The 11,870-nt window shown below is 40.7% G+C and overlaps 1 protein-coding gene across 3 annotated transcripts in view; it reads left to right on the top strand.

Annotated features, from left to right (window-relative positions):
* cntfr (ciliary neurotrophic factor receptor) overlaps nt 1-11,870 on the top strand; it is a 386,945-nt gene that overhangs the window by 358,425 nt on the left and 16,650 nt on the right. The gene's annotated exons all lie outside the window — the stretch shown is intronic.

Raw genomic sequence — 11,870 nt, 5'->3', positions numbered from 1 at the left:
AGCATCATGATGCTGCTTGGCCTGCTGTGTTCATCCAGCCCTGCACCTTGTTGTCTCGGATTCTCCAGCATCTGCAGTTCCTACTATCTCTGACTCAATTACTCAGTACTACTTCCTTGTAATTGCAATTTTCTTGAATCCTTGCTTCCCTTTCAAATCCTGATTTCCAGTTATTTTAGGGATGCTACCTATATCCTCTATAGTGAAGACCAACACAAAATGTCTGTTTAGTTTGTCTGCCGTCTCTTTATCCTCCATTATTAATACCCTAGGCTCATTTTCTTTAGGAGCAACACTTGCTTTGTTTGCTTTTCTTTTTTAAATATCTCAAGAAACTTTTCCTATCTGGTTTTATACTTTTGGCTAATTTTCTTTCGTACACTAATTTTTCCCTCCTTATCAATCTTTTAGGAATTCTCACTTTTAAAAAATATTCTATCCAGTCTTCTGACCTGTCAACTATCCTTGCAGCATTTTGTTTTTGAGTTTCATGCTATCTTTGACTTTTTTAATTAATCATGGAGGACGCATCTGCCCCTTATAAATCTTCTTATTCATTGGAATGAATCTAGGAACAGAGTATAAAAGCAAGGAAGTGTTATTGCAACCACATATGTCATTGGTGCAACCAAATCTAGATTACTGCATACAGTTTTGGTCCCCTACCTTAAGGAAAGATGTAATTGCGCTGAAAGCATGTCAGAGAAGGTTCAACTTTCCTGCTCCTCTGATGCTGCCTGGCCTGCTGTGTTCCTCCAGCTCCACACTGTGTTATTTCTGACTCCGGCATTGGCAGTTCTTACTATCTCTCAGAGAAAGTTTACCAGATTAATTCCAGAAATGAAGGGCTTGTCTTATGAGTAGAGACTGAGCATTTACCCAAATACTTGCAAAGGTTTGGAAGGTTGAGAGGAGATCTAATTGAAATATATAAGACGTTACAGGAGACTGACAAAGTAGATGTCAACTGGATGGTCCTCCTGTGTGGCAATCTAGAAGGAGAAGTCATAATTTTAGTCTAAGTAGTGGCAGATGGAAAATAGAGGAGGAGGAATTATTTATCTCAAAGGGTTGTGAATCTGTGAAATTAGCCCCAAGTGCAGTGGACACCAGGACACTGAATAAATTTAAGGAGAAGATAGACAGATTTTTTCATAAATAATGGGGTAAAGGATTATGTGGAGTGGGCAGGAAGATGGAGTTGAGGCTGAAATGAGATCGGCTATAATTGTATTAATTCGTGGAGCAAGTTCAAGGGGCTGAATTACTCTTTCCTGCTCCTAGTTCTTATGTTCTTAGTATCTATGTCCAAAAATGTGATATTCTTACGCTTCTAGGCACCATAGACATAATACACCATCAAGAATCAATCCCATTGTATGGATCTGGAAACACATGTAGGCCAGACCAGTGAGTTAAATACTAAATAAAAACCAAAAGAACTGTGGATGCTGTGAATCAGGAACAAAAACAGAAGTTGCTGGAAAGGCTCAGCAGGTCTGGCAGCATCTGTGGAGAAAAACATCAGAGGAAGGGTCACTAGACCCGAAATGTTAACTGATTTTTTTTCTTTACAGATGTTACCAGACTTGCTGAGCTTTTCCAGCAACTTCTGTTTTTGTTAGGCCAGACCAGATCCAGGGGACCTATCTCCATGTGAAAGTAATAACCAAATAGACGTTTATTAAAGTCTGGGAGTTTCACGATCATAATTACAGAGACTATACTTTTTCTTTACCAGATTCATGAATTCCACCAGTGCCATGGTGAGATTTGAACTCTTGTTAACACAGCATTGTTCAAGGTCTCTGAATGACTATTATAGTATCATTACTACTAGCTGCCAGAGGATGTCAACGTGAAAAAAGATATTTCATAATTAAGCAGCACTCTGGCTGAAGAATCTGGGCTTGATTGCCGGGCAGTACGGTGGCTCAGTGGTTAGCACTGCTGCCTCACATTGCCAGGAATCCTGGTTCGATTCTACCCTTGGGCAACTGTCTGTGTGGAATTTGTGTGTTCTCCCCGTGCCTGTATGGGTTTCCTCAAGGTGCTCTGGTTTCCTCCCACAGTCCAGAGATGTGCAGGTTAAATGGATTGGCCGTGCTAAATTGCCCATAGTGTCTAGGGATGTGTAGATTAGGTAGATTAGCCATGGGAATTGCAGGGATAGGGTAGTGGGGAGGGTCTGGGTGGGGTGCTATTCAGAGGCTCAGTGCAGACTCGATGAACTGAATGGCCTGCTTCCACACTGTAGGGATTCTATGATTAAGACTAGGAGAGTCGAATAATAGAATTTGATTCAGGTCACATTCCTAGGATCTGTTAACAGTGGGAGAAAGATAAAAATCAGGCAGCATTATGGACACTGTTGGTGGCCCTAGATCTGGCAGCACTGTATTTGGAGATTATGATGCAATCTTTGCAAACAATTAATTGAAACTTGTGTCATTGATTCTTGGGGAGTTGAGAGCAGGGAATATTCTTTTTATTAGAAAAAAGTCATAACTGCATACATAGACGTAGATGCCTTGTTTATTCTTTGGAATGGTTATTAAATACATAGTTGCTTTGGTGACATTTAATTTTATTTTCAATTGGCAGTTCTGAGCAATTTTTGCAACACTTAGAAGTGGGTGTGAAAGGATCATGCTTGCAAACAGCCCTGAACAATACATTTTCAATGTTTTAATTCAAGTCCCTGGGCCTTTGCTGTTTGTGGTGTACATTAATGATTTACACTTAAATTGAGGGGATATGATCAAGAGGTTTGCTGGTGTCAAAAATGCTTGTTAGACTGGTGAATAGTGAAGAGGATAGCCATAAACTATGAGAAGATAACAACAGACTGTCAGATGGGCAGAGCAGTAGCAAATGGAATTCTGTCTGGAAAAGTGTGAGATAAGGCACATGGAGAGGGCGGTACAGTGGCTCAGTGGTTAGCACTGCTGCCTCACAGTGCCAGGAACCAGGGTTCGATTCCAGCCTCAGGTGACTGTCTGTGTGGAGTTTGCACATTCTCCCCGTGTCTGTGTAGGTTTCCTCCAGTTTCCCCAGAGTCCAAAGATGTTCAGGTTACATGGATTGGCGATGCTAACTTGCCCCGCAGTGTCCAGGCAGGCTGCCCAATATGCAGGCGAGGTGGATTAGTCATGGTAAATGCAGGGTTATGGGGATTGGGGTGTATGTGGTCTGGGAGGGAGTGCTCCTTGGAAGGTCGGTGCAGACTTGATTGACCAAATGGAGTATTTGCACTGTACGGATTCTATGATTCTGAAACAAGGCAAGGGTTTACATAATGAATGCTTGGACTTTCAGACTACTGAAGATAGGATGGGCCTTTGTGTTTGTAGCCGCAGATCTCTGAAGTGAAGGTAGATAAGGTGGTTAAGAAGACATATGGGTTACTTGCCTTTATTAGTCTAAGCAGAGAACACAAGAGCAAGGAATTATGCTGAAACTATATAAAACACTGGTTCTAACACAGCTGGTGGAGTACTGCATACAGTTCTGATCACCACATTATAGGAAGGATGTAATTGCACTCGAGTGGATGCAGAGAAAATTTACCAGGATGCTGCCTTGGCTGGAGGAGCCAAAATATGAGGAGAGATTAGATAGGCTGGGATTACTTTCTTTGGAGCAGAGAAGATTGAGAAAGGACATAATGGAGCTGTATAAGCATAGGACACAGAGTGGAAAGGTAGGCACTTTTTATATTAGTAAAAATAATCAGGGGACATAGATGTAAGGTAAGGTAAGAGGTGGAAAGCTATGAGGAGGGTTGAACTTTTTTATTCACTGTTGGTTGTGGGAGCCTGGAACTCACTGCCTGAAAGGATGGTTGAGGCAGAAACTCTTGAAACATTTAAACAGCATTTAGAAATTAACTTGCATTGCTATAGCCTCCAGGGCTAAATTTCAAATGTTGGAAAATGGGATTAGTGTGGTGAGGTCTTTGTTTATTGGCATGGATACAATGGACCAAACAGCCTTCTTTTGTATATATCTGAGTCTGTGAGTCCCTGAGGACAACAAATGTGTTTTAAACTCAAATCTGATTGTTAAATGCCCCCTTACAATGGGGTCAATTTTATGGCTCCCACGAAATCAGGAAACATAAGCAGGGGAAGCGAATGAGACGGGAGCTGAAATTTCACTTTTTGATGGTATTAGTGATTAACTTTAGTGGTGTGACTGTGGTGGGTTGTCCCTCTCACAGTACTGTGCCAGGTTCCTACTTGAATACATGAGCATGCCATGAATATTCATTACACTAAAATGTTTTGGGGTAATTGCATCCTACATTTTGATAAAGTCAGTATATACAAAAATCTTGCAGCACCTGGCTTGTGTTTGTCAAACAGTGGTATTCAACAGTCAGTATTGTGAATTTGTGTCTGATGTCAGTGATTTTTCTTGTTGAACTCAGTGGCATGATGGAGGGCAACAGGAGAATGGTAATTTGCATGAAGTCTTAGGACCAGCAGAAGCAATGACTGGAGGTGGTGGAGTGGGAGTTCCATGGAAGAGTGTGAGAGGAATCCAGGGTCAGACAGATGGTGTGTTAGGGGCATGGAGGTGTGAAGTGGGCTGGCTCCTGGGTATGGTAGGAGCAATCAGCCAAGTTATGAAAATGAGGGGCTTAAGTGTTGTTGAGAGCACCGTCCACATTGAAGGTCCATCTCATGCCATATTCCTTACAAGGATTTGAGTTTACCTATGACATTCCAATTATGCTCAATGAGTGTGCTCTCAGACAATGTCCTTTCCAATACATAGAAGAGAGGTCCAACTGAGCCTGCAGGCACTGTCATGTCCCACAGAGTAATGAATACAACACTGGACACAAGCACAAACATTCAACAATGAATGACTGCAAAAGCATAACATAATATAACTTGATATTTTATATATTGTATGAAACTAAACAGAGATGTTCAAATTGAGGAATTTTGATAGAGTGAATAGGTAGAAACTGTTCCTACTGGCAGGAGGATTTGGAGCTACAGGGGACAGATTTATGTTCGTTGTCAAAATAACCAAGGGGAGATGAGTTTTTTTTAGATGCACTGACTGAGAGAAGATGATTCAAGAGTAACATTCAAATTGAAATTGGAGCAATACTGCTACAGAAAAAATATTGAAGGGCTTTGGTGGAAGAGGAGTGGGCCTAGTTTCCATTGGCAAATTGTGTCCTTCTGTGCCATTTGATTCTGTGTACTCCAGTCTATTTCAGGAAAGGAAATTTGTAAGTATAACCCCTGACTGCAGTGAACTTTTGTTCACCTGGGCAAACAGATTAAGGAGAGTTTTTTATTTAATTTACCCAGCGAGCATGACGCTTCTACATCAATCATAATGTCAATCAAGCATGTTGTACACTTCCTTTGGACAATTGGAATACATTTGCCCTCAGTCTATATGCATTTTCTTTGCCACTTTCATAATATACCCAACAAATCTACTGTTGGAACATTCTCCATACTGTAGGATACAAAGAACTTGAAAAAGTCACTGCTCCAAACTTCAGATCTCTTCTTCATTTACAGTATTCCATTATCAGTGTTTTTGACTTGTTAGGATATATTTTTCTATGCTGTGCTTGGGCATAAAGTCCTGGCATTTCCTTGAAGTTACTATTATTCTGCAACAGTACCTTTGCTGTAAGTACAGCAGAAATCCCACACTCCTAGTGAACTCCTATAATGGGGACATTCCTCAGGTCAGCATCCTGGACTCTAACTTTGTTCAACTACACCTTCAATGCCTTTCCTACAATTACTATATTAAATGTGGGATGGTTTGCTCATGATTGTAGTGTAAAATGCCATTCACAATTCTTCTGAAATGAATCAGCACCCACATGCACAACGCAGAATGCCATCTAGGCTGATGTGACAATTAATATGCACGCCACCCATGTGCCAGTGATCATTCCCAACAAGAAAAGCCCAGACATTACCTTTTGATATTCATTCACAAGGAGATGGGCGTTACTGGCTGGGCCAGCGTTTATTTCCTATCTTTCTCCAGTTGCCCCTGAGAAGGTGGTGGTGAGCTGCTTTCTTGAACCGGTGCAGTCCATTTGGTGTAAGTTAGCAAGGGAGTTCCAGGATTTTGACCCAGTGATACTGAAGAAATAGCAATATATTTGCAAGGCAGGATAGTGAATGGCTTAGAGAGGAACTTGCAGATGGAGGTGGTCCCATGCATCTGCTGCCTTTGCCTTTCTAAGTGAAAGTGGTTGTGGGTTTGAAAGGTGATATCTAAGGATCTTGAGTTAATTTCTGCATTGCTTGTAGACAATACATATTGCTGCTACTGAGCATCAGAGGCAGCATCGAACAGGATGGTGTAACACAGTGTGGAGCTGGGGGAACACAGCAGGCCAGACAGCATCAGAGGAACAGGAAAGCTGACATTTCGGGTCGGGACTCCTCTTCTTTCTGACTCCAGCATCGACAGTTCTTACTATCTCTGAACAGGATGGTGTCAAGCTTTTTGAGTGTTGTTGGAGCTGCACTCATCCAGGCAAGTGAGGAGTGTTCCATCAGACTCATAATTGTAGCTTGTAGCTGATGTGGAGATGCTCACAAAGAAGAAGTTCTGAGTGCGATCTAATACTTGCCACTTGCTTGATATAGCTACAATAATCTGACACCTCTGGGACATTTGATCAGTACTCAGTCATTATTTCATGGATGTTAAGACAACTCCCCAACTAACAGCATTGTAGGAGTACGTTTGTCAAATGGACTGTTGAATGTCAAGTTACAAATCGACCTTCTCAAGGCAACTAAGAATAGGCAAGAATACAGCTCTTGTCAGCAAGTTCCGTATCTTGAAAAGAAACAAAAAGGAACAGTTTTGGGATACTGTTCATTCCTCGTGGATAACACTGCTAATCTGAGCAAGGCTGCACAGTCAGGAATTAGGGAAGAAAAGAGAGGCAAAGGCAGAAGTCATGGCTTTCATTTCCACATCCGTTATTTTCAACAGAGTAGGAAGGTAACCAGATTGGGAACCCCACACACTGCTGTTTGGATGCTCTGCCACCATTAAGCAAGTGGGCATTTCAGAAATGTTGCAAATTTCAGTGAGATGGCTGCTTTTTGGAAGCTTTCCTAGATAACACCTGTAGAGTGAAGGTATAAACAATGGTTGGAGATGGGAAGGATGTAGAAATAAAATTGTGTTGCCTCCTTTACAAGTCATTACAAAATGCTGTAATCCTGTAGTCTCTTTACTAAAATGACTAATGACAGTGCTACAATTAAAAGAAGATAAGTGACCATTAAATACACTGGTTATCTGGTTATTTCTGACAACTAGCAAGCTGTTAAGTGAAAGGACAGCATTTTACAAACTTCCAAAGAGGATATTGGTTTTTCAATGTCTAATCAAGTGATGCTTATTTATTTTGACAGGTTTAGTCTTGACAGGTCTAGTAACTTCCAAATGTTATTATGGGGTTTAAGAGTTCTGTTTAGAAAATGAATTCTGGTTAAGTAGGGGTGTGGGGTGGAGAGTGGGGGCAGTATAGAAGGGTGAGTATGAAGTGGGATGAGTGGATGAACGAGCTTTTGGATGTGAGAGTCATGCTGCTGCTACTGAGCATCAGAGGCAGCATCGAACAGGATGGTGTAACACAGTGTGGAGCTGGGGGAACACAGCAGGCCAGGCAGCATCAGAGGAACAGGAAAGCTGACGTTTCGGGTCGGGACTCCTCTTCTTTCTGACTCCAGCATCGACAGTTCTTACTATCTCTGAACAGGATGGTGTCAAGCTTTTTGAGTGTTGTTGGAGCTGCAGTCATCCAGGCAAGCGAGGAGTGTTCCATCAGACTCATAATTGTAGCTTGTAGATGATGTGGAGATGCTCACAAAGAAGAAGTTCTGAGTGCGATCTGAAGAATGGGCTTAATGTCTCTGGAAGTGAGTCTTTGAACTTTGGCATTGATGCAGCTCTGGCTTCACATTGAAACTGTCCCCCTCTCCAGGAGAGCAAGTCTCCCCCTGCCGACATGATCAGGAATGAGTGAAAATCTGGCTTTGAGATTGACTTTTTATTCTTCTAAACCTCCAAACCCAGGAAGCTGTAGTCTACTAATCTCTGATGCAGTTGAAGTTAAATTGTTCTGTAGGAACCAGAGATTGTGTATAGGCACTTATTAGTTTGTATTGCTGAGGGCATTTATAAAACCATTAGAATTTGATTCTGCGAGAAATCAAAACTGAAAGTAAGTAAATTTATTGATTGAACTATTGGGTGAGCTATCTTAATGCAATGAGTCATACGTGTTGATTTACAAGAAACATATATTCATAATTTAAAGTGTTATTTTACAAAAGTAAAGGTGTATGTTATTTTAAATATATGACTAGTCCAAAAAGACTGGAGCATTCAATTCCAATTTTGTTCAGACCTTGTACTGTATATTTTAAAATATAAACCAAATTATGAAAATACAGCTTTAGCAATCCTGTCAAAAACCCATTTTACTGTAAAATGAATCTGTCTGGATATATCAACGGAGTAGGGATTCTGTATAAATAAAGTACTGCAGATTCTGAAAATTTGAAATAAACCAGGAAGTTTGGAAAAAAATCAGCGGATCTGGCAGCATCTTTGGAGTAAGAAACAGAATTAATGTTTCAAGTCCAGTGACTTTACTTTGACTCAAAGTCAATGGACTCAAAATGCTAACTCTCTTTCTCCCTCCTGTGACTGCCAGATCTGCTGAGTTTCTCCAGCCTTTTCTGTTTTATTTAGGAATTGGAATTACTTTGCACTTGTCACCCTGATAGTGAGCTTATTTTTAACTGATCAGGACAGATTCAGTTTCAGAGTTGTACTCAGCTACATTCAGAATGATTTTTGCAAAATAAACTTACTTTTTTATGGGTGTTTGCTAAACCATAAATACATCAATATCTGGCTCTCACTGCTACACTTTAAATAAAAATATAAATTTTGTGTGGTGTTATGTGTCTTACATACATTAAATGAAAACCTGGAGAGTTCTAAATGCAATTAGTAGAATGCATTCATGAAATCACATGCAGTTACATGCCAGAGGAATTATGTGAACTCAGTCCCTTTTATTTTAATGGAGAACCTAGTTTGTGTATTCTGAGGTCTGTTTTCATTTTGGCATACCCAAAGGAATCAAGTATTTATGTGTAGTATCTTTAGAACCCATACCATGGGAACAGACTCTTGATGTCCCCCCTTCCCCTCCCAAAAATCTAAAATTGCAACTAAAAATACTTGAAACATATCACTTCACTCACATCACCGAGGTTGTAGTTGTATTGCAGTTATTTCATAGCATCCCTACAGTGTGGAAGCAGGCTATTCAGCCATCAAGTTCAACATGCAAACTCCACACAGACAGTCGCCCAAGGGTGGAATTGAACCCAGGACTTTAGTGCTCTGAGCCATCATGCCACCCTATGATACCAGAGGTTAGGAGTTTCAAGTATATGAGCTTGGTTTTATTAACTTGTCATCAAATAGCTGTGCATTCCAGGGGTGGGGGCATTGTTGGTGATCAGTGATGGTGACAGTGGAGCAGGAGCCTAAAGCAACTGTGGCATTTATCAAAAAGACTAGTGAATTAATAACCTTTCTCACAAGATTATTGGAATTGAAAAGTGAGGAAGTAATGCTTCATTAGTACAGGGCTTTCGAACCTCATCTGGAGCACTGCTTTTAGGTACTGAATCTCACCAAAAATATATTGGTCTTGGAATTTATACATTGCAGATTCACTAGAATTATATCAGGTAAAAGAGTTGTATTATTAGGACAGGTTATAGAAAGTTGGTTTTTATTCCCTGGAGCATGGTTGAGGGTAATCTTATCAAGCTGTTTAAAATGATCCAGGAACTTGATAGAGTATATATGCAGAGAAATTATTTCCACTGGAACAGGAGCGCATAATCTTAAAATTAGGGCCAGGTCATTTGGAAATGAAATCAGGAAGTGCTTTTTCATTCAAAGGATTATGGAAATCTGGAATTCACTCTCCCAAAAGGACATTGATGCTGCGACAATTGAAATTTTCAATATTGATGTAATGCAAGCGCATCGAGGTATATGGATCAAAGGTGGCCAAGTAAAGTTGAGTTACAGCTCATCAGTGAACTAACAGAATTTTGAAAGAACATAGAGGTGCTGAATGTTTATTTCCTGTGAAGTTGCCACTTTGTTTAACACCCAGAGTAACTGATGGATCAACTGCAATCTAATTGCATGGTAATTTCTGGCAAAGTGTTGGAGCAGTTACATTGACCATCTCAATTTTAAGTTTGGTAGCACCCTATTTCTGCTGGATAGAGGATTTTAAAATCACCCCTCAAATCTTGCCATGAATTGAATAAAATCTGTTAATCTGTCGACAAGCATCATTGGAGCATCTAAGGTACAGCCATCTTCAGTTGGTTTAATTTAAGGCTGGAAAACTGCTAGAACAACCAGGTCTACCATAGATGTGACTCTAGTGCACACTAAATGGTAGATGCCATTTCAAGTCACTGAATTATTCAGGTCAACTAACAGTCACTTAGATCCAGAAATAAAATGAGACCATCCAACAGAAGTCTTCATTTAAAAGGTCACAATATTATTATACATTTAATCATGAGACACACAGTTGTAATACCAATATTAATATATACTTTTATTTTAAGTCAGTTGTCAACTGAAACACCCTGTGGTTCTCACATTTTTGACTTCGATTTCCAGATACTTCAAGTTGATTCTTTCCACAAAGAATGAGTCTGAATCTAATCTGGAAATCCAAGCTTATCTGAATTTCTCCTGTGCAGTGGAGCCAGGCCAAAATTAAGGCTTGCTGGCTTGGGAATACTAATTTTCTGCTGAATGGTACATCTTCTAAGATATCAGAGCTGAAGCGAAACATGGAGTTGAGCCACGTTTCCACTGTTAGTATTGATTATGATGGTTATTAACATTTTGAATATGGCTATGAGGTAAATACAACCATATGTCAGTTTGTACTTAACCAAAACAAGGCCAGTAGACCCATTCCTACTTACTAATTTATTTTTTCTACAGGTGAAGTCAGAATTTTTATTTATTCATTTATGGGATGAGGGTGTCGCTGGCTGGCCAGCATTTATTACACATCTCTAGTTGCCCTTGAGAAGGTGGTGGTGATCTGCCTTCTTGAATTGCTGCAGTCCACCTGCTGTGGGTTGACCCACAATGCCCTTAGGGAGGGAATTCCAGGATTTTGCCACAGCAGCAGTGAAGGAACAGCGATGTATGTCCAAGTCAGAAAGGTGAGTGGCATGGAGAGGACCTTGCAGATGGTGATGTTCGCATGTATCTGCTGCCCTTCTCCTTCGAGATGGAAGTGGTCACAGGTTTGGAAGGTGCTGCCTAAATCTTTTGTGAATTTTTAGAGTGCATTTTGTAGATAGTGGTATAGTACTGAGCTTCGTTGGTGGAGGAAGTGGATGCTTGTGGATGTGGTACCAATCAAGCAGGCTGCTTTAGTCTGGATGATATCAAGCTTTTTGTGTTGCTGGAGCTGTAGCCAACCAGGCAAGTGGGGAGTATTCTATCACACTCCTGACTTGGGCCTTTTAGATGATGGATAGGCTTTGGGGACTCAAGAGGTGAGTTACACACTGCAGTGATCCTAGCCTCTGACCTGCTCTTGTAGACACTGTGTTTCTGGTCAGTGGTAACCCCAGGATATTGATAGTGGGGGATTCAGTGATGGTACTGCCATTGAATGTCAAGTGACGGTGGTTAGATTGTCTCGTGTTGGTGATGGTCATAGCCTTGCATTTTCACATGATGATTTCCACATCAACCTGTTCTGGTATAGATTG

The sequence above is a fragment of the Rhincodon typus genome, chromosome 1, assembly GCF_021869965.1.
Source record: "Rhincodon typus isolate 14 chromosome 1, sRhiTyp1.1, whole genome shotgun sequence".
Taxonomy (NCBI): Eukaryota; Metazoa; Chordata; class Chondrichthyes; order Orectolobiformes; family Rhincodontidae; genus Rhincodon; species Rhincodon typus.
This window is presented reverse-complemented; position numbering and strand designations above follow the sequence as displayed.